The sequence below is a fragment of the Phyllobates terribilis genome, unplaced genomic scaffold, assembly GCF_046119375.1.
Source record: "Phyllobates terribilis strain yellow unplaced genomic scaffold, ASM4611937v1 Scaffold_40__1_contigs__length_11209783, whole genome shotgun sequence".
NCBI lineage: Eukaryota > Metazoa > Chordata > Amphibia > Anura > Dendrobatidae > Phyllobates > Phyllobates terribilis.
This window is the reverse complement of record NW_027362800.1, coordinates 8,528,973-8,549,382: the sequence shown is the minus strand read 5'-3', so window position 1 is coordinate 8,549,382 and position 20,410 is coordinate 8,528,973. Positions and strand designations below refer to the sequence as shown.

Sequence of the window (20,410 nt, the reverse complement as noted above, 5' to 3'; positions counted from 1 at the left end):
TCTCTGTGAGCTTCTCAGTGACATTCAGCCATCCAGGTATCCCGCCTGCAGTAGACGGAATGTGGCAATGGAACGCTGGCTGCGCGTGTCATAATAGGCTCTGAGCCTTTATATACCTGCGCACAGCAGCAGCCACCTTCAGTCTGCTGCTGGACAGCCAGCAGCAGCAGCAGCAGGAGAGGTAATTAATCAGCAACCCTCCTGCTAAGGGTAGACAGCTGCTCGTTCCACCCCCCCCCCCCGCCTTAATTGGTTCTCCTCCCTTCCAACGGTGTTGAGGCGGGTGGGAACAGCTGGGGGTTGAGGGTACTGTGCTAAAAGAGGTGGAGTTATGCAGATCTAAAACGCGTGGATTGCAGCAGCAGCAAGCCGAAAAGTGCAGGCATGTGAGGGATCTAGAGGTTGACAGCATGTCTTCTTAACGGGAGTCCAGGTGGCCATCTCCACAAATGGACTTTTCAGAATCCTTGGGTGGCACCGTAGTCGGAAACCAATTCTGGTTATCGCTTCTCGGCCTTTTGGCTAAGATCAAGTGTAGTATCTGTTCTTATCAGTTTAATATCTGATACGTCCCCTATCTGGGGACCATATATTAAATGGATTTTTAGAACAGGGAGATGGAAAAAGAGCTTGCTCTGTCCACTCCACGCATTGACCTGGTATTGCAGTATCTCCAGGACCGGTGCACCCCTTCTTTAATGCAGTTTCTAAAATCAGAAAGAATTGAATTCAATGCTTTTTGTTCATTTTGCTTGTTTGTCGGATTTTGGGATGGACTCTTTGGCTTTGCTTTTCTTCTCCTCATTGGATTTTTCATGTTAAAAGTTGCAGAAGCCAGATGACAAGCTCATTTTGGTTCAACTTCAGCAACTGTGCATTGCATTGCCATGTAATGTAATGTAATGCAATGCTATCTATCTAGCTCTCCCTCTATACTTCCTTTTGGATAAACAGACATATTAGGCAAGCATTTTGGAGCTTTCACCTAAATAACTACAGGTGGTGAGATAAGCTGCACAATATAATTGACCTTTCAGTATATTGTTGCACACACACCATCTATTTAGCAAATGCCCTTGTTATCAACAGCAGCCTTTTAAACTCACCTGAGCTAACAGGTATGTGAGCTGGTTACTCTGCTGCGCTTAAAATTTCTTTTTTGGTTTGCTACAATGCCTTTTCTGAAACGTTGTCTCCCTCTGCTGGAACACTGACTTCTTTCATTTAATGCCTGCAGACTATAAAAGAGAAACCAACCCAAAAAGTTTGGTTGATTAGTCTGTGGCATTCTTTTAAACTGTTGCTTATGGCGGTCTCTGTGAGCTTCTCAGTGACATTCAGCCATCCAGGTATCCCGCCTGCAGTAGACGGAATGTGGCAATGGAACGCTGGCTGCGCGTGTCATAATAGGCTCTGAGCCTTTATATACCTGCGCACAGCAGCAGCCACCTTCAGTCTGCTGCTGGACAGCCAGCAGCAGCAGCAGCAGGAGAGGTAATTAATCAGCAACCCTCCTGCTAAGGGTAGACAGCTGCTCGTTCCACCCCCCCCCCCCGCCTTAATTGGTTCTCCTCCCTTCCAACGGTGTTGAGGCGGGTGGGAACAGCTGGGGGTTGAGGGTACTGTGCTAAAAGAGGTGGAGTTATGCAGATCTAAAACGCGTGGATTGCAGCAGCAGCAAGCCGAAAAGTGCAGGCATGTGAGGGATCTAGAGGTTGACAGCATGTCTTCTTAACGGGAGTCCAGGTGGCCATCTCCACAAATGGACTTTTCAGAATCCTTGGGTGGCACCGTAGTCGGAAACCAATTCTGGTTATCGCTTCTCGGCCTTTTGGCACGATCTATCAGGTTTACCTGTGTGGTCTTGCCTGTGAGGTGCTCTTGGTACCCTTTCTCTCGGCCTGGGGGGATCGTTCCTCTTCGGAGGGACTTAACCCCCCTGCTGCTATTGGGAGGAAGGATTAGTCCGGGAGCAACGGGAAGAGATCCCATGAAGGCTTGCGCTTTTCAGAGAGAAGAGTCGGTACGTTCCTGAGTGAAGGATGCCGGCAACGCTCACATATTCATCGGGTGATGCCCGGATGCGGAACACCGTGAGGATTGAAGTTGGAGCAGCATCGAGGATGGAGAAGAATTTGGACTACATCTGCCATAGGATTCTTCTTGGAGTTCTGGAGTTTCGGCGGGAAGACATATTCTGCTTCCAGGACAACGAGTACAAGGGGACATACACCATCACCTTCAAGAGCCAGGGATGCTGTCAGCAACTCGTACAAAAGGTAAACGAGAAAAACTACTTAGATGAATTGGATGGACTAACCTTTTGTCTCTTGTATGCTTATGACGAGATCCCCATCGTGGTGCATTTCCCGAACCCCTTTGTGGAAGCTGCAGACATCTCGACCTACCTTACCCGCTATTGTGATGATCTGAGATACCTGGGTACTGTGAAGAACGCGGTAGGCTTCTGGTGCGGCAAGAGAAGGTATATGGCCCGTCTAAAGAGGGACCTTAGTGGAGTGGGAGGAATGCTACACCCTCCCTCAACCTTCGTAATCGGTAAGAGCAGAGGCTACTTATTTTATCCTGGAATGCCAGTATGTTGCAGGAACTGTGGACAAATGGGTCATACCCAAACGTCCTGCACGGGCAGGAAAGTAGACCGCTGCAATAATTGCAGCTGTTACGGACATTTAATGAAGGACTGTCCCGCTGGGAGGAAATGTAATCTCTGCGGTGAGGCGGGGCACATGTTCCGAGGATGCCCCAACAGGACCAGGACCAGGACCTACGCAGAAGCTGCATCTTCTGAAGCTGAGCCGATGCGCCCACCGGTCTTCACTGGCAGGCCGGCGTCGGAGGGCGGTTCGAAGGGCGAGAAGGCTGGGATGGAGCAGGGAGCCGGAGGCCCCTCTGGGGCGGCACCTGCATCGAAGTCCCTTAACGATGGGCGGACCTCGCATGGACCGGAGCGGGGGGGTCCTCCTTCTGGGAGGGTATCCTCCGTATCGATGGTTCCCGATACCGATCCTGTTGGGCTGGAGGGTGGTGCCCCTGTGCGGTTGGCTACAGGGGACCACGCAGCGATGGCCTCAGGATCTTCCAGGGCGATTAGCCAGCCAGATGAGGGGGCTTTGCTTCTAGGTGGCGAACATCAGGAAATCTGTGTTGCTGATCTTGTCCTGATGGACCAGTCTCCCCCCCTGGAGGAGGTGGAGGAAGAGGAGGACTGCACCAGTGACTTAGTGGAGTCTGCCCCGAAAAAGAGACGGAATGTCGAAGCCCCAGCGTCTCCTGGAATGTGGCTGGGAACCGTGACCTACGAGGGGGCAACCGCCGGCTCACAGAATATCGAGTCGTTTGGGTCCTCTAGCCCGGATGTCCTGGAGCAATTTGATATACAGGGCTTTGAGTCAGGTGTCCTCATGGAAGATCCACCACCCTGACCTATGAATGCCCACATTAAGACTTGTCTCACTGAATGTGAGGTCATTAAAGAGCCCAGTTCGTAGGGCTGCTCTATTCAAGTATTTAGAAACCACTGACTTTGACATATGTTTATTACAGGAATGCGGGATACAACATGCACTAAATTATAATGATATCAAGACAGATTGGAGACTGGGGCCCTCCATCTGGTCTGGCTCCAATGACAACAAGTCAGCGGGGGTGGGCTTCCTCTGTCGTGGGAGAAATATTACTATAAATGCTGTCACAGAAATAGTACCAGGCAGAGTGGTTTTAGTGCATTTTAAATTTAATGGTTTTACCCTACGTGTAATGAATATTTATGCTCCCCCTGATAAGCAAGAGAGAATTAATTTATTTGGGATATTGCCATTGTACTGTACTGGGTCATCTCCCCTGATCGTAGGGGGTGATTTTAATTGTCTTTGTGCTAGTGAACAACGAGCAGGGGGTGACCCTTTACGCAAATTGGATAAGTCATGTCATCTATTGAAAGATTTTATAACTGATTTTAAATTATGCGATGCGTGGAGGTCACTCCTGCCGACGGACCCTGGTTATACGTGGTCCGGAAGAGGGGTGTCCTCCAGGATCGATTTTATTTTCCTATCAGATGATTTTAACCCTGTAAAATGTGTTTTAACATCAAATATATTTTCTGACCATAAGGGCTTGGAGGTGCATCTAGAATATCGGGATGAACAGAGGGTCAACAGGGGCCTCTGGCGTCTAAGTACATACCTGCTGGAGGACCCTCTGATTCGACAAGACTTTGGTAAAGCCTATCAAGCCTGGCGGCGACAAAAACCTTCTGATGCCCCTATGGCAACCTGGTGGGAAAATTTGAAAAAAAAAGTCAGAATGTTTTTTATAAAAGCAGGGAGACGTAAAGCTAGAGAGAAAAAAAGATGTTTTAGTGATCTTAACACCAAACTACAAACACTTTTTAAATTCAAAGAGCTAGGGGTGGAGGTGGGAGATGATATTGCTAGCCTAAAAACTGAAATTCAGAACTGCATAGACACAAAGGGGAAAGAGATTATTTTTAACTCTAGAGTGCAGCACTTGGAGGAGGGGGAGAAGTGCTCTCGCTTCTTCTTCAAAAAAGTCATGGATAAAAGAGAAGTGATCACAAATCTAGAGGGTGAAACATCTATGCAGGGAATGTTGAATGCTACTTTTAACTTTTATAAGCATCTTTTTAGTAAAAAGTGTATAGATGAGTCCTTTTTATCTGATGCTCTTAATGATCTCGATTTTAAGTTAAATTTTACAGACCAGGAGTTTTAGAACGCGATATTGTTTTAGAGGAATTATTTTATGTTTTTAAAAGTTTCTCTAAGGGTAAAGCACCTGGGTGTGACGGACTACCTGTAGAGTTTTACCTTACTTTTTGGGACATTTTAAAAGAGGACCTTTTTATGCTTTTTAAAGAAGTTTTTATTTGTGAACAGTTGCCATTTTCGTGGAGGAGAGGAGTGGTGTCTTTGATATATAAAAAAGGTGACCGCAGTACTCTAGCGAATTGGAGACCCATAACTCTCCTAAATGTTGATTACAAGGTACTTGCTAAGGTGGTTGCAGACCGGCTCAGGAGTGTCATTGCCAAACTAATCCAGCCTGAGCAGGTTTGTAGTGTACCAGGCAGAAGTATTTCAGAGGTTTTAAACGTATTAAGGGATGTAATTTGGTATTCCAGAGACCGGGGTCAAAATGTAGCTCTTTTAGCCCTAGATTTTGAAAAAGCTTTCGATAGAGTCTCTCATAGATTTCTTTTTAGAGTTTTAAAAAGAATGGGTATCCCTAATATGCTTTTAAATTGTATTAAGATTTTATATAAAAATTGTTTTAGTCAAATTTCTCTTAATGGCTTTTTAACAGATGAAGTTCCCCTTGAGTCCGGAGTGAAGCAGGGATGCCCCTTGTCGCCCATCCTGTTCATCTGCGCCATGGAGCCCCTGCTGAGCGCAATAAGGAAAGACAAAGTGATTAGAGGGGTTCCTGTTCCAGGCGGAGGTGGCAGTGATGTGAGAGTCTTTGGCTACATGGATGACGTGACGGTTGTGTGCGTGGACCCTGCTTCCCTCCGGAGGGCGGTGTTGCGCATTGATTTTTTTTCCCAGGCATCCGGTTTTAAACTTAATTTAAATAAATCTGAATGTCTGACTTTGGGATCCTGGGACACCGCCCAACTCCCGCAGCTCACTATAAAACGAGACAATGTAAAAATTCTTGGAGTTGTTTTTAACGAGGAGAATGTGGGAACTCAAAGCTGGGAGAATGTCATAGAAAAAATGTCAAAGAAAATATCATTTTGGGGTTTGAGGTCCCTAACAATGGAGGGGAAAATTTTAATTATAAAATCAGTGTTGTTACCCCTCATACTGTATATAGCTATGGTGTACCCCCCCTCTGATGTTTTAATTAAAAAAATGACTAGGATGATCTTTATGTTTTTATGGAACTCCAAAATGGAAAAATTAAGGAGAGAAATAATGAGGAAGAATAAAATGAAAGGCGGAAGGGATGTCCCCGATTTACATATTTATTTGCATTTAAATTATTTCTGCTTTTGTTTCAAACATTTTAATGGTAATAGTGCGCTAAGTTATTTTTTAAAATATACTTGTGGGATGATTTTTAAAAGATGGTTTAAGTTGTCGTTGAATTCCCCTGTTTTACTATGCCCCCCCAAACACCAAGCAATCTTAGAAAAGACTGTTCGATTTTATAGCCTTGGTGATTTTAATATGGACATTTTTAAAGACCGCAAGAAGCTTTTATCTTTTCTGAGGAGGAATGAAGATGTGACCCCCATAGTAAATTTCTCAGAAGAGAGATCGAAGCAAGTTTGGAAGAATGTCTTCGGGAAATTCTTAGCAAATGGACATAAGGACATCGCATGGATGGTGGTCCACCAGTGCCTCCCCACCAGAGAGTTTCAACACAGGAGAGGCCTGGTGGCCAGAGCAAAATGCCCCAGAGACTCATGTGTTAATGACGAAACCACCTTGCACCTTATGTGGAATTGCCCATTTGCACAGGAACTTTGGCACAAAGTTGGGATTCTTTTAAAATGGACTTGCGGTTTAAGAGATTTTAACCATGAATATGTTTTATATGGCCTTTTTAAATGTCCGACCCCTCAACAGTATTGTATATGTTGGTGTATGATTAACTGTTTTAAAGACGCCCTTTGGAAGGCACGCAATATTTTACTTTTTAAACGTGATGCTATTTCTGTGAAGGATTGTCTTAAAATTGCTTTTAGCCAGATGTATATTTATTACTTGAGGGATGTCAAATGTATTGGGAGGAGGGATGCTAATCGTATATGGGGTTTTTATGGGTGGAATTCTGTGTTTTAATAATGTACTGTTTGTGTTGTTGTTTTTGATTGTAAACCATCTTTTACGCACTTAATAAATTATGTTGAAACCTGATCTGTTCTTATCAGTTTAATATCTGATACGTCCCCTATCTGGGGACCATATATTAAATGGATTTTTAGAACAGGGAGATGGAAAAAGAGCTTGCTCTGTCCACTCCACGCATTGACCTGGTATTTCAGAATCTCCAGGACCGGTGCACCCCTTCTTTAATGCAGTTTCTAAAATCAGAAAGAATTGAATTCAATGCTTTTTGTTCATTTTGCTTGTTTGTCGGATTTTGGGATGGACTCTTTGGCTTTGCTTTTCTTCTCCTCATTGGATTTTTCAAGTTAAAAGTTGCAGAAGCCAGATGACAAGCTCATTTTGGTTCAACTTCAGCAACTGTGCATTGCATTGCCATGTAATGTAATGTAATGCAATGCTATCTATCTAGCTCTCCCTCTATACTTCCTTTTGGATAAACAGACATATTAGGCAAGCATTTTGGAGCTTTCACCTAAATAACTACAGGTGGTGAGATAAGCTGCACAATATAATTGACCTTTCAGTATATTGTTGCACACACACCATCTATTTAGCAAATGCCCTTGTTATCAACAGCAGCCTTTTAAACTCACCTGAGCTAACAGGTATGTGAGCTGGTTACTCTGCTGCACTTAAAATTTCTTTTTTGGTTTGCTACAATGCCTTTTCTGAAACGTTGTCTCCCTCTGCTGGAACACTGACTTCTTTCATTTAATGCCTGCAGACTATAAAAGAGAAACCAACCCAAAAAGTTTGGTTGATTAGTCTGTGGCATTCTTTTAAACTGTTGCTTATGGCGGTCTCTGTGAGCTTCTCAGTGACATTCAGCCATCCAGGTATCCCGCCTGCAGTAGACGGAATGTGGCAATGGAACGCTGGCTGCGCGTGTCATAATAGGCTCTGAGCCTTTATATACCTGCGCACAGCAGCAGCCACCTTCAGTCTGCTGCTGGACAGCCAGCAGCAGCAGCAGCAGGAGAGGTAATTAATCAGCAACCCTCCTGCTAAGGGTAGACAGCTGCTCGTTCCACCCCCCCCCCGCCTTAATTGGTTCTCCTCCCTTCCAACGGTGTTGAGGCGGGTGGGAACAGCCGGGGGTTGAGGGTACTGTGCTAAAAGAGGTGGAGTTATGCAGATCTAAAACGCGTGGATTGCAGCAGCAGCAAGCCGAAAAGTGCAGGCATGTGAGGGATCTAGAGGTTGACAGCATGTCTTCTTAACGGGAGTCCAGGTGGCCATCTCCACAAATGGACTTTTCAGAATCCTTGGGTGGCACCGTAGTCGGAAACCAATTCTGGTTATCGCTTCTCGGCCTTTTGGCTAAGATCAAGTGTAGTATCATTTGAAAAGGCAGTTTTGTCCTTGGGCTGCCCTAGTAAATTGATGCATATTACACACTGGTTTGGTGCACTTGTTAGTACGCCAGGTGGCTCATAGAGTTATCTGATGGAAAACATGGCCCTCCAGGATCGAAGTCACTAGTTTGGGTAAGTGTGAGGGCTTTGGAGCAATGTGCCCCAGGAGTAGGCGCCCTGGTGGGAGTCCAAGCTTACTGGGACTGGGAACCCCAGAAAGACTTGGTTTCGTAGCACGCCGCACCTTTGCCAATCATACTTTCTGAGCAACCCCCCCTATTCCTGGCCTCCGGGCTAGGAAGGGGAATTTTTATAAACCCGGTCGGAGGTCCGGTCAGCTTTGGGCTGAGAAACCAACACAGGCTCCAGCTCCACTAGGGTGGCAGCCTAGATGGAAGCTGGGAGCACGAAAACGGCTCTTCTCCGGCTTCGGCTAGGGAGAGCATCGGAGATCCCTGACGCTCGCTGAGGCCTTCTGGCTCGGAGGGATGGGGATGGTTTATTGGGGACCCTCTCCTCCGGGAAGGGTCCACATGAATCCTCGCCTCGTGCGCTGTTTTGGTGTGACTTCGGTCACATTTATCAGTGCCTTGGATGCAGCTTCAATCAAAAAATCTGTTCTTATCAGTTTAATATCTGATACGTCCCCTATCTGGGGACCATATATTAAATGGATTTTTAGAACAGGGAGATGGAAAAAGAGCTTGCTCTGTCCACTCCACGCATTGACCTGGTATTGCAGTATCTCCAGGACCGGTGCACCCCTTCTTTAATGCAGTTTCTAAAATCAGAAAGAATTGAATTCAATGCTTTTTGTTCATTTTGCTTGTTTGTCGGATTTTGGGATGGACTCTTTGGCTTTGCTTTTCTTCTCCTCATTGGATTTTTCATGTTAAAAGTTGCAGAAGCCAGATGACAAGCTCATTTTGGTTCAACTTCAGCAACTGTGCATTGCATTGCCATGTAATGTAATGTAATGCAATGCTATCTATCTAGCTCTCCCTCTATACTTCCTTTTGGATAAACAGACATATTAGGCAAGCATTTTGGAGCTTTCACCTAAATAACTACAGGTGGTGAGATAAGCTGCACAATATAATTGACCTTTCAGTATATTGTTGCACACACACCATCTATTTAGCAAATGCCCTTGTTATCAACAGCAGCCTTTTAAACTCACCTGAGCTAACAGGTATGTGAGCTGGTTACTCTGCTGCGCTTAAAATTTCTTTTTTGGTTTGCTACAATGCCTTTTCTGAAACGTTGTCTCCCTCTGCTGGAACACTGACTTCTTTCATTTAATGCCTGCAGACTATAAAAGAGAAACCAACCCAAAAAGTTTGGTTGATTAGTCTGTGGCATTCTTTTAAACTGTTGCTTATGGCGGTCTCTGTGAGCTTCTCAGTGACATTCAGCCATCCAGGTATCCCGCCTGCAGTAGACGGAATGTGGCAATGGAACGCTGGCTGCGCGTGTCATAATAGGCTCTGAGCCTTTATATACCTGCGCACAGCAGCAGCCACCTTCAGTCTGCTGCTGGACAGCCAGCAGCAGCAGCAGCAGGAGAGGTAATTAATCAGCAACCCTCCTGCTAAGGGTAGACAGCTGCTCGTTCCACCCCCCCCCCCGCCTTAATTGGTTCTCCTCCCTTCCAACGGTGTTGAGGCGGGTGGGAACAGCCGGGGGTTGAGGGTACTGTGCTAAAAGAGGTGGAGTTATGCAGATCTAAAACGCGTGGATTGCAGCAGCAGCAAGCCGAAAAGTGCAGGCATGTGAGGGATCTAGAGGTTGACAGCATGTCTTCTTAACGGGAGTCCAGGTGGCCATCTCCACAAATGGACTTTTCAGAATCCTTGGGTGGCACCGTAGTCGGAAACCAATTCTGGTTTTCGCTTCTCGGCCTTTTGGCTAAGATCAAGTGTAGTATCTGTTCTTATCAGTTTAATATCTGATACGTCCCCTATCTGGGGACCATATATTAAATGGATTTTTAGAACAGGGAGATGGAAAAAGAGCTTGCTCTGTCCACTCCACGCATTGACCTGGTATTGCAGTATCTCCAGGACCAGTGCACCCCTTCTTTAATGCAGTTTCTAAAATCAGAAAGAATTGAATTCAATGCTTTTTGTTCATTTTGCTTGTTTGTCGGATTTTGGGATGGACGCTTTGGCTTTGCTTTTCTTCTCCTCATTGAATTTTTCATGTTAAAAGTTGCAGAAGCCAGATGACAAGCTCATTTTGGTTCAACTTCAGCAACTGTGCATTGCATTGCCATGTAATGTAATGTAATGCAATGCTATCTATCTAGCTCTCCCTCTATACTTCCTTTTGGATAAACAGACATATTAGGCAAGCATTTTGGAGCTTTCACCTAAATAACTACAGGTGGTGAGATAAGCTGCACAATATAATTGACCTTTCAGTATATTGTTGCACACACACCATCTATTTAGCAAATGCCCTTGTTATCAACAGCAGCCTTTTAAACTCACCTGAGCTAACAGGTATGTGAGCTGGTTACTCTGCTGCGCTTAAAATTTCTTTTTTGGTTTGCTACAATGCCTTTTCTGAAACGTTGTCTCCCTCTGCTGGAACACTGACTTCTTTCATTTAATGCCTTCAGACTATAAAAGAGAAACCAACCCAAAAAGTTTGGTTGATTAGTCTGTGGCATTCTTTTAAACTGTTGCTTATGGCGGTCTCTGTGAGCTTCTCAGTGACATTCAGCCATCCAGGTATCCCGCCTGCAGTAGACGGAATGTGGCAATGGAACGCTGGCTGCGCGTGTCATAATAGGCTCTGAGCCTTTATATACCTGCGCACAGCAGCAGCCACCTTCAGTCTGCTGCTGGACAGCCAGCAGCAGCAGCAGCAGGAGAGGTAATTAATCAGCAACCCTCCTGCTAAGGGTAGACAGCTGCTCGTTCCACCCCCCCCCCCCCCCGCCTTAATTGGTTCTCCTCCCTTCCAACGGTGTTGAGGCGGGTGGGAACAGCCGGGGGTTGAGGGTACTGTGCTAAAAGAGGTGGAGTTATGCAGATCTAAAACGCGTGGATTGCAGCAGCAGCAAGCCGAAAAGTGCAGGCATGTGAGGGATCTAGAGGTTGACAGCATGTCTTCTTAACGGGAGTCCAGGTGGCCATCTCCACAAATGGACTTTTCAGAATCCTTGGGTGGCACCGTAGTCGGAAACCAATTCTGGTTATCGCTTCTCGGCCTTTTGGCTAAGATCAAGTGTAGTATCTGTTCTTATCAGTTTAATATCTGATACGTCCCCTATCTGGGGACCATATATTAAATGGATTTTTAGAACAGGGAGATGGAAAAAGAGCTTGCTCTGTCCACTCCACGCATTGACCTGGTATTGCAGTATCTCCAGGACCGGTGCACCCCTTCTTTAATGCAGTTTCTAAAATCAGAAAGAATTGAATTCAATGCTTTTTGTTCATTTTGCTTGTTTGTCGGATTTTGGGATGGACTCTTTGGCTTTGCTTTTCTTCTCCTCATTGGATTTTTCATGTTAAAAGTTGCAGAAGCCAGATGACAAGCTCATTTTGGTTCAACTTCAGCAACTGTGCATTGCATTGCCATGTAATGTAATGTAATGCAATGCTATCTATCTAGCTCTCCCTCTATACTTCCTTTTGGATAAACAGACATATTAGGCAAGCATTTTGGAGCTTTCACCTAAATAACTACAGGTGGTGAGATAAGCTGCACAATATAATTGACCTTTCAGTATATTGTTGCACACACACCATCTATTTAGCAAATGCCCTTGTTATCAACAGCAGCCTTTTAAACTCACCTGAGCTAACAGGTATGTGAGCTGGTTACTCTGCTGCGCTTAAAATTTCTTTTTTGGTTTGCTACAATGCCTTTTCTGAAACGTTGTCTCCCTCTGCTGGAACACTGACTTCTTTCATTTAATGCCTGCAGCCTATAAAAGAGAAACCAACCCAAAAAGTTTGGTTGATTAGTCTGTGGCATTCTTTTAAACTGTTGCTTATGGCGGTCTCTGTGAGCTTCTCAGTGACATTCAGCCATCCAGGTATCCCGCCTGCAGTAGACGGAATGTGGCAATGGAACGCTGGCTGCGCGTGTCATAATAGGCTCTGAGCCTTTATATACCTGCGCACAGCAGCAGCCACCTTCAGTCTGCTGCTGGACAGCCAGCAGCAGCAGGAGAGGTAATTAATCAGCAACCCTCCTGCTAAGGGTAGACAGCTGCTCGTTCCACCCCCCCCCCGCCTTAATTGGTTCTCCTCCCTTCCAACGGTGTTGAGGCGGGTGGGAACAGCCGGGGGTTGAGGGTACTGTGCTAAAAGAGGTGGAGTTATACAGATCTAAAACGCGTGGATTGCAGCAGCAGCAAGCCGAAAAGTGCAGGCATGTGAGGGATCTAGAGGTTGACAGCATGTCTTCTTAACGGGAGTCCAGGTGGCCATCTCCACAAATGGACTTTTCAGAATCCTTGGGTGGCACCGTAGTCGGAAACCAATTCTGGTTATCGCTTCTCGGCCTTTTGGCTAAGATCAAGTGTAGTATCTGTTCTTATCAGTTTAATATCTGATACGTCCCCTATCTGGGGACCATATATTAAATGGATTTTTAGAACAGGGAGATGGAAAAAGAGCTTGCTCTGTCCACTCCACGCATTGACCTGGTATTGCAGTATCTCCAGGACCGGTGCACCCCTTCTTTAATGCAGTTTCTAAAATCAGAAAGAATTGAATTCAATGCTTTTTGTTCATTTTGCTTGTTTGTCGGATTTTGGGATGGACTCTTTGGCTTTGCTTTTCTTCTCCTCATTGGATTTTTCATGTTAAAAGTTGCAGAAGCCAGATGACAAGCTCATTTTGGTTCAACTTCAGCAACTGTGCATTGCATTGCCATGTAATGTAATGTAATGCAATGCTATCTATCTAGCTCTCCCTCTATACTTCCTTTTGGATAAACAGACATATTAGGCAAGCATTTTGGAGCTTTCACCTAAATAACTACAGGTGGTGAGATAAGCTGCACAATATAATTGACCTTTCAGTATATTGTTGCACACACACCATCTATTTAGCAAATGCCCTTGTTATCAACAGCAGCCTTTTAAACTCACCTGAGCTAACAGGTATGTGAGCTGGTTACTCTGCTGCGCTTAAAATTTCTTTTTTGGTTTGCTACAATGCCTTTTCTGAAACGTTGTCTCCCTCTGCTGGAACACTGACTTCTTTCATTTAATGCCTGCAGACTATAAAAGAGAAACCAACCCAAAAAGTTTGGTTGATTAGTCTGTGGCATTCTTTTAAACTGTTGCTTATGGCGGTCTCTGTGAGCTTCTCAGTGACATTCAGCCATCCAGGTATCCCGCCTGCAGTAGACGGAATGTGGCAATGGAACGCTGGCTGCGCGTGTCATAATAGGCTCTGAGCCTTTATATACCTGCGCACAGCAGCAGCCACCTTCAGTCTGCTGCTGGACAGCCAGCAGCAGCAGCAGGAGAGGTAATTAATCAGCAACCCTCCTGCTAAGGGTAGACAGCTGCTCGTTCCACCCCCCCCCCGCCTTAATTGGTTCTCCTCCCTTCCAACGGTGTTGAGGCGGGTTGGAACAGCCGGGGGTTGAGGGTACTGTGCTAAAAGAGGTGGAGTTATGCAGATCTAAAACGCGTGGATTGCAGCAGCAGCAAGCCGAAAAGTGCAGGCATGTGAGGGATCTAGAGGTTGACAGCATGTCTTCTTAACGGGAGTCCAGGTGGCCATCTCCACAAATGGACTTTTCAGAATCCTTGGGTGGCACCGTAGTCGGAAACCAATTCTGGTTATCGCTTCTCGGCCTTTTGGCTAAGATCAAGTGTAGTATCTGTTCTTATCAGTTTAATATCTGATACGTCCCCTATCTGGGGACCATATATTAAATGGATTTTTAGAACAGGGAGATGGAAAAAGAGCTTGCTCTGTCCACTCCACGCATTGACCTGGTATTGCAGTATCTCCAGGACCGGTGCACCCCTTCTTTAATGCAGTTTCTAAAATCAGAAAGAATTGAATTCAATGCTTTTTGTTCATTTTGCTTGTTTGTCGGATTTTGGGATGGACTCTTTGGCTTTGCTTTTCTTCTCCTCATTGGATTTTTCATGTTAAAAGTTGCAGAAGCCAGATGACAAGCTCATTTTGGTTCAACTTCAGCAACTGTGCATTGCATTGCCATGTAATGTAATGTAATGCAATGCTATCTATCTAGCTCTCCCTCTATACTTCCTTTTGGATAAACAGACATATTAGGCAAGCATTTTGGAGCTTTCACCTAAATAACTACAGGTGGTGAGATAAGCTGCACAATATAATTGACCTTTCAGTATATTGTTGCACACACACCATCTATTTAGCAAATGCCCTTGTTATCAACAGCAGCCTTTTAAACTCACCTGAGCTAACAGGTATGTGAGCTGGTTACTCTGCTGCGCTTAAAATTTCTTTTTTGGTTTGCTACAATGCCTTTTCTGAAACGTTGTCTCCCTCTGCTGGAACACTGACTTCTTTCATTTAATGCCTGCAGACTATAAAAGAGAAACCAACCCAAAAAGTTTGGTTGATTAGTCTGTGGCATTCTTTTAAACTGTTGCTTATGGCGGTCTCTGTGAGCTTCTCAGTGACATTCAGCCATCCAGGTATCCCGCCTGCAGTAGACGGAATGTGGCAATGGAACGCTGGCTGCGCGTGTCATAATAGGCTCTGAGCCTTTATATACCTGCGCACAGCAGCAGCCACCTTCAGTCTGCTGCTGGACAGCCAGCAGCAGCAGCTGCAGGAGAGGTAATTAATCAGCAACCCTCCTGCTAAGGGTAGACAGCTGCTCGTTCCACCCCCCCCCCCCGCCTTAATTGGTTCTCCTCCCTTCCAACGGTGTTGAGGCGGGTGGGAACAGCCGGGGGTTGAGGGTACTGTGCTAAAAGAGGTGGAGTTATGCAGATCTAAAACGCGTGGATTGCAGCAGCAGCAAGCCGAAAAGTGCAGGCATGTGAGGGATCTAGAGATTGACAGCATGTCTTCTTAACGGGAGTCCAGGTGGCCATCTCCACAAATGGACTTTTCAGAATCCTTGGGTGGCACCGTAGTCGGAAACCAATTCTGGTTATCGCTTCTCGGCCTTTTGGCTAAGATCAAGTGTAGTATCTGTTCTTATCAGTTTAATATCTGATACGTCCCCTATCTGGGGACCATATATTAAATGGATTTTTAGAACAGGGAGATGGAAAAAGAGCTTGCTCTGTCCACTCCACGCATTGACATGGTATTGCAGTATCTCCAGGACCGGTGCACCCCTTCTTTAATGCAGTTTCTAAAATCAGAAAGAATTGAATTCAATGCTTTTTGTTCATTTTGCTTGTTTGTCGGATTTTGGGATGGACTCTTTGGCTTTGCTTTTCTTCTCCTCATTGGATTTTTCATGTTAAAAGTTGCAGAAGCCAGATGACAAGCTCATTTTGGTTCAACTTCAGCAACTGTGCATTGCATTGCCATGTAATGTAATGTAATGCAATGCTATCTATCTAGCTCTCCCTCTATACTTCCTTTTGGATAAACAGACATATTAGGCAAGCATTTTGGAGCTTTCACCTAAATAACTACAGGTGGTGAGATAAGCTGCACAATATAATTGACCTTTCAGTATATTGTTGCACACACACCATCTATTTAGCAAATGCCCTTGTTATCAACAGCAGCCTTTTAAACTCACCTGAGCTAACAGGTATGTGAGCTGGTTACTCTGCTGCGCTTAAAATTTCTTTTTTGGTTTGCTACAATGCCTTTTCTGAAACGTTGTCTCCCTCTGCTGGAACACTGACTTCTTTCATTTAATGCCTGCAGACTATAAAAGAGAAACCAACCCAAAAAGTTTGGTTGATTAGTCTGTGGCATTCTTTTAAACTGTTGCTTATGGCGGTCTCTGTGAGCTTCTCAGTGACATTCAGCCATCCAGGTATCCCGCCTGCAGTAGACGGAATGTGGCAATGGAACGCTGGCTGCGCGTGTCATAATAGGCTCTGAGCCTTTATATACCTGCGCACAGCAGCAGCCACCTTCAGTCTGCTGCTGGACAGCCAGCAGCAGCAGCTGCAGGAGAGGTAATTAATCAGCAACCCTCCTGCTAAGGGTAGACAGCTGCTCGTTCCACCCCCCCCCCGCCTTAATTGGTTCTCCTCCCTTCCAACGGTGTTGAGGCGGGTGGGAACAGCCGGGGGTTGAGGGTACTGTGCTAAAAGAGGTGGAGTTATGCAGATCTAAAACGCGTGGATTGCAGCAGCAGCAAGCCGAAAAGTGCAGGCATGTGAGGGATCTAGAGATTGACAGCATGTCTTCTTAACGGGAGTCCAGGTGGCCATCTCCACAAATGGACTTTTCAGAATCCTTGGGTGGCACCGTAGTCGGAAACCAATTCTGGTTATCGCTTCTCGGCCTTTTGGCTAAGATCAAGTGTAGTATCTGTTCTTATCAGTTTAATATCTGATACGTCCCCTATCTGGGGACCATATATTAAATGGATTTTTAGAACAGGGAGATGGAAAAAGAGCTTGCTCTGTCCACTCCACGCATTGACCTGGTATTGCAGTATCTCCAGGACCGGTGCACCCCTTCTTTAATGCAGTTTCTAAAATCAGAAAGAATTGAATTCAATGCTTTTTGTTCATTTTGCTTGTTTGTCGGATTTTGGGATGGACTCTTTGGCTTTGCTTTTCTTCTCCTCATTGGATTTTTCATGTTAAAAGTTGCAGAAGCCAGATGACAAGCTCATTTTGGTTCAACTTCAGCAACTGTGCATTGCATTGCCATGTAATGTAATGTAATGCAATGCTATCTATCTAGCTCTCCCTCTATACTTCCTTTTGGATAAACAGACATATTAGGCAAGCATTTTGGAGCTTTCACCTAAATAACTACAGGTGGTGAGATAAGCTGCACAATATAATTGACCTTTCAGTATATTGTTGCACACACACCATCTATTTAGCAAATGCCCTTGTTATCAACAGCAGCCTTTTAAACTCACCTGAGCTAACAGGTATGTGAGCTGGTTACTCTGCTGCGCTTAAAATTTCTTTTTTGGTTTGCTACAATGCCTTTTCTGAAACGTTGTCTCCCTCTGCTGGAACACTGACTTCTTTCATTTAATGCCTGCAGACTATAAAAGAGAAACCAACCCAAAAAGTTTGGTTGATTAGTCTGTGGCATTCTTTTAAACTGTTGCTTATGGCGGTCTCTGTGAGCTTCTCAGTGACATTCAGCCATCCAGGTATCCCGCCTGCAGTAGACGGAATGTGGCAATGGAACGCTGGCTGCGCGTGTCATAATAGGCTCTGAGCCTTTATATACCTGCGCACAGCAGCAGCCACCTTCAGTCTGCTGCTGGACAGCCAGCAGCAGCAGCAGCAGGAGAGGTAATTAATCAGCAACCCTCCTGCTAAGGGTAGACAGCTGCTCGTTCCACCCCCCCCCCGCCTTAATTGGTTCTCCTCCCTTCCAACGGTGTTGAGGCGGGTGGGAACAGCCGGGGGTTGAGGGTACTGTGCTAAAAGAGGTGGAGTTATGCAGATCTAAAACGCGTGGATTGCAGCAGCAGCAAGCCGAAAAGTGCAGGCATGTGAGGGATCTAGAGGTTGACAGCATGTCTTCTTAACGGGAGTCCAGGTGGCCATCTCCACAAATGGACTTTTCAGAATCCTTGGGTGGCACCGTAGTCGGAAACCAATTCTGGTTATCGCTTCTCGGCCTTTTGGCTAAGATCAAGTGTAGTATCTGTTCTTATCAGTTTAATATCTGATACGTCCCCTATCTGGGGACCATATATTAAATGGATTTTTAGAACAGGGAGATGGAAAAAGAGCTTGCTCTGTCCACTCCACGCATTGACCTGGTATTGCAGTATCTCCAGGACCGGTGCACCCCTTCTTTAATGCAGTTTCTAAAATCAGAAAGAATTGAATTCAATGCTTTTTGTTCATTTTGCTTGTTTGTCGGATTTTGGGATGGACTCTTTGGCTTTGCTTTTCTTCTCCTCATTGGATTTTTCATGTTAAAAGTTGCAGAAGCCAGATGACAAGCTCATTTTGGTTCAACTTCAGCAACTGTGCATTGCATTGCCATGTAATGTAATGTAATGCAATGCTATCTATCTAGCTCTCCCTCTATACTTCCTTTTGGATAAAAAGACATATTAGGCAAGCATTTTGGAGCTTTCACCTAAATAACTACAGGTGGTGAGATAAGCTGCACAATATAATTGACCTTTCAGTATATTGTTGCACACACACCATCTATTTAGCAAATGCCCTTGTTATCAACAGCAGCCTTTTAAACTCACCTGAGCTAACAGGTATGTGAGCTGGTTACTCTGCTGCGCTTAAAATTTCTTTTTTGGTTTGCTACAATGCCTTTTCTGAAACGTTGTCTCCCTCTGCTGGAACACTGACTTCTTTCATTTAATGCCTGCAGACTATAAAAGAGAAACCAACCCAAAAAGTTTGGTTGATTAGTCTGTGGCATTCTTTTAAACTGTTGCTTATGGCGGTCTCTGTGAGCTTCTCAGTGACATTCAGCCATCCAGGTATCCCGCCTGCAGTAGACGGAATGTGGCAATGGAACGCTGGCTGCGCGTGTCATAATAGGCTCTGAGCCTTTATATACCTGCGCACAGCAGCAGCCACCTTCAGTCTGCTGCTGGACAGCCAGCAGCAGCAGCAGCAGGAGAGGTAATTAATCAGCAACCCTCCTGCTAAGGGTAGACAGCTGCTCTTTCCACCCCCCCCCCCGCCTTAATTGGTTCTCCTCCCTTCCAACGGTGTTGAGGCGGGTGGGAACAGCCGGGGGTTGAGGGTACTGTGCTAAAAGAGGTGGAGTTATGCAGATCTAAAACGCGTGGATTGCAGCAGCAGCAAGCCGAAAAGTGCAGGCATGTGAGGGATCTAGAGGTTGACAGCATGTCTTCTTAACGGGAGTCCAGGTGGCCATCTCCACAAATGGACTTTTCAGAATCCTTGGGTGGCACCGTAGTCGGAAACCAATTCTGGTTATCGCTTCTCGGCCTTTTGGCTAAGATCAAGTGTAGTATCTGTTCTTATCAGTTTAATATCTGATACGTCCCCTATCTGGGGACCATATATTAAATGGATTTTTAGAACAGGGAGATGGAAAAAGAGCTTGCTCTGTCCACTCCACGCATTGACCTGGTATTGCAGTATCTCCAGGACCGGTGCACCCCTTCTTTAATGCAGTTTCTAAAATCAGAAAGAATTGAATTCAATGCTTTTTGTTCATTTTGCTTGTTTGTCGGATTTTGGGATGGACTCTTTGGCTTTGCTTTTCTTCTCCTCATTGGATTTTTCATGTTAAAAGTTGCAGAAGCCAGATGACAAGCTCATTTTGGTTCAACTTCAGCAACTGTGCATTGCATTGCCATGTAATGTAATGTAATGCAATGCTATCTATCTAGCTCTCCCTCTATACTTCCTTTTGGATAAACAGACATATTAGGCAAGCATTTTGGAGCTTTCACCTAAATAACTACAGGTGGTGAGATAAGCTGCACAATATAATTGACCTTTCAGTATATTGTTGCACACACACCATCTATTTAGCAAATGCCCTTGTTATCAACAGCAGCCTTTTAAACTCACCTGAGCTAACAGGTATGTGAGCTGGTTACTCTGCTGCGCTTAAAATTTCTTTTTTGGTTTGCTACAATGCCTTTTCTGAAACGTTGTCTCCCTCTGCTGGAACACTGACTTCTTTCATTTAATGCCTGCAGACTATAAAAGAGAAACCAACCCAAAAAGTTTGGTTGATTAGTCTGTGGCATTCTTTTAAACTGTTGCTTATGGCGGTCTCTGTGAGCTTCTCAGTGACATTCAGCCATCCAGGTATCCCGCCTGCAGTAGACGGAATGTGGCAATGGAACGCTGGCTGCGCGTGTCATAATAGGCTCTGAGCCTTTATATACCTGCGCACAGCAGCAGCCACCTTCAGTCTGCTGCTGGACAGCCAGCAGCAGCAGCAGCAGGAGAGGTAATTAATCAGCAACCCTCCTGCTAAGGGTAGACAGCTGCTCGTTCCACCCCCCCCCCGCCTTAATTGGTTCTCCTCCCTTCCAACGGTGTTGAGGCGGGTGGGAACAGCCGGG

The 20,410-nt window shown here is 45.4% G+C and overlaps 11 non-coding genes and 1 pseudogene across 11 annotated transcripts; all 12 read left to right on the top strand.

Moving 5' to 3' along the window:
* Positions 1 to 502: 502 nt before the first annotated feature.
* LOC141189686 (U2 spliceosomal RNA) lies at positions 503 to 693 on the top strand. Its single transcript, XR_012263735.1, has one exon. It is a non-coding gene; the product is annotated as a U2 spliceosomal RNA (small nuclear RNA).
* A 6,181-nt stretch (positions 694 to 6,874) lies between these two features.
* LOC141185968 (U2 spliceosomal RNA) lies at positions 6,875 to 7,064 on the top strand. The gene has a single exon (XR_012260543.1). It is a non-coding gene; the product is annotated as a U2 spliceosomal RNA (small nuclear RNA).
* A 1,120-nt stretch (positions 7,065 to 8,184) lies between these two features.
* Positions 8,185 to 8,300, top strand: LOC141186150 (U2 spliceosomal RNA; annotated as a pseudogene).
* Positions 8,301 to 8,824: 524 nt separating this feature from the next.
* Positions 8,825 to 9,006, top strand: LOC141185618 (U2 spliceosomal RNA). Its single transcript, XR_012260262.1, has one exon. It is a non-coding gene; the product is annotated as a U2 spliceosomal RNA (small nuclear RNA).
* Positions 9,007 to 10,127: 1,121 nt separating this feature from the next.
* On the top strand, positions 10,128 to 10,318 carry LOC141191257 (U2 spliceosomal RNA). The gene has a single exon (XR_012265255.1). It is a non-coding gene; the product is annotated as a U2 spliceosomal RNA (small nuclear RNA).
* A 1,125-nt stretch (positions 10,319 to 11,443) lies between these two features.
* Positions 11,444 to 11,634, top strand: LOC141189685 (U2 spliceosomal RNA). The gene has a single exon (XR_012263734.1). It is a non-coding gene; the product is annotated as a U2 spliceosomal RNA (small nuclear RNA).
* Positions 11,635 to 12,748: 1,114 nt separating this feature from the next.
* On the top strand, positions 12,749 to 12,939 carry LOC141189684 (U2 spliceosomal RNA). The gene has a single exon (XR_012263733.1). It is a non-coding gene; the product is annotated as a U2 spliceosomal RNA (small nuclear RNA).
* A 1,117-nt stretch (positions 12,940 to 14,056) lies between these two features.
* LOC141189682 (U2 spliceosomal RNA) lies at positions 14,057 to 14,247 on the top strand. The gene has a single exon (XR_012263731.1). It is a non-coding gene; the product is annotated as a U2 spliceosomal RNA (small nuclear RNA).
* A 1,122-nt stretch (positions 14,248 to 15,369) lies between these two features.
* LOC141184841 (U2 spliceosomal RNA) lies at positions 15,370 to 15,560 on the top strand. The gene has a single exon (XR_012259558.1). It is a non-coding gene; the product is annotated as a U2 spliceosomal RNA (small nuclear RNA).
* Positions 15,561 to 16,680: 1,120 nt separating this feature from the next.
* On the top strand, positions 16,681 to 16,871 carry LOC141189681 (U2 spliceosomal RNA). The gene has a single exon (XR_012263730.1). It is a non-coding gene; the product is annotated as a U2 spliceosomal RNA (small nuclear RNA).
* A 1,120-nt stretch (positions 16,872 to 17,991) lies between these two features.
* Positions 17,992 to 18,182, top strand: LOC141189680 (U2 spliceosomal RNA). The gene has a single exon (XR_012263729.1). It is a non-coding gene; the product is annotated as a U2 spliceosomal RNA (small nuclear RNA).
* A 1,121-nt stretch (positions 18,183 to 19,303) lies between these two features.
* LOC141189679 (U2 spliceosomal RNA) lies at positions 19,304 to 19,494 on the top strand. Its single transcript, XR_012263728.1, has one exon. It is a non-coding gene; the product is annotated as a U2 spliceosomal RNA (small nuclear RNA).
* The last annotated feature ends 916 nt before the right edge of the window (positions 19,495 to 20,410 follow it).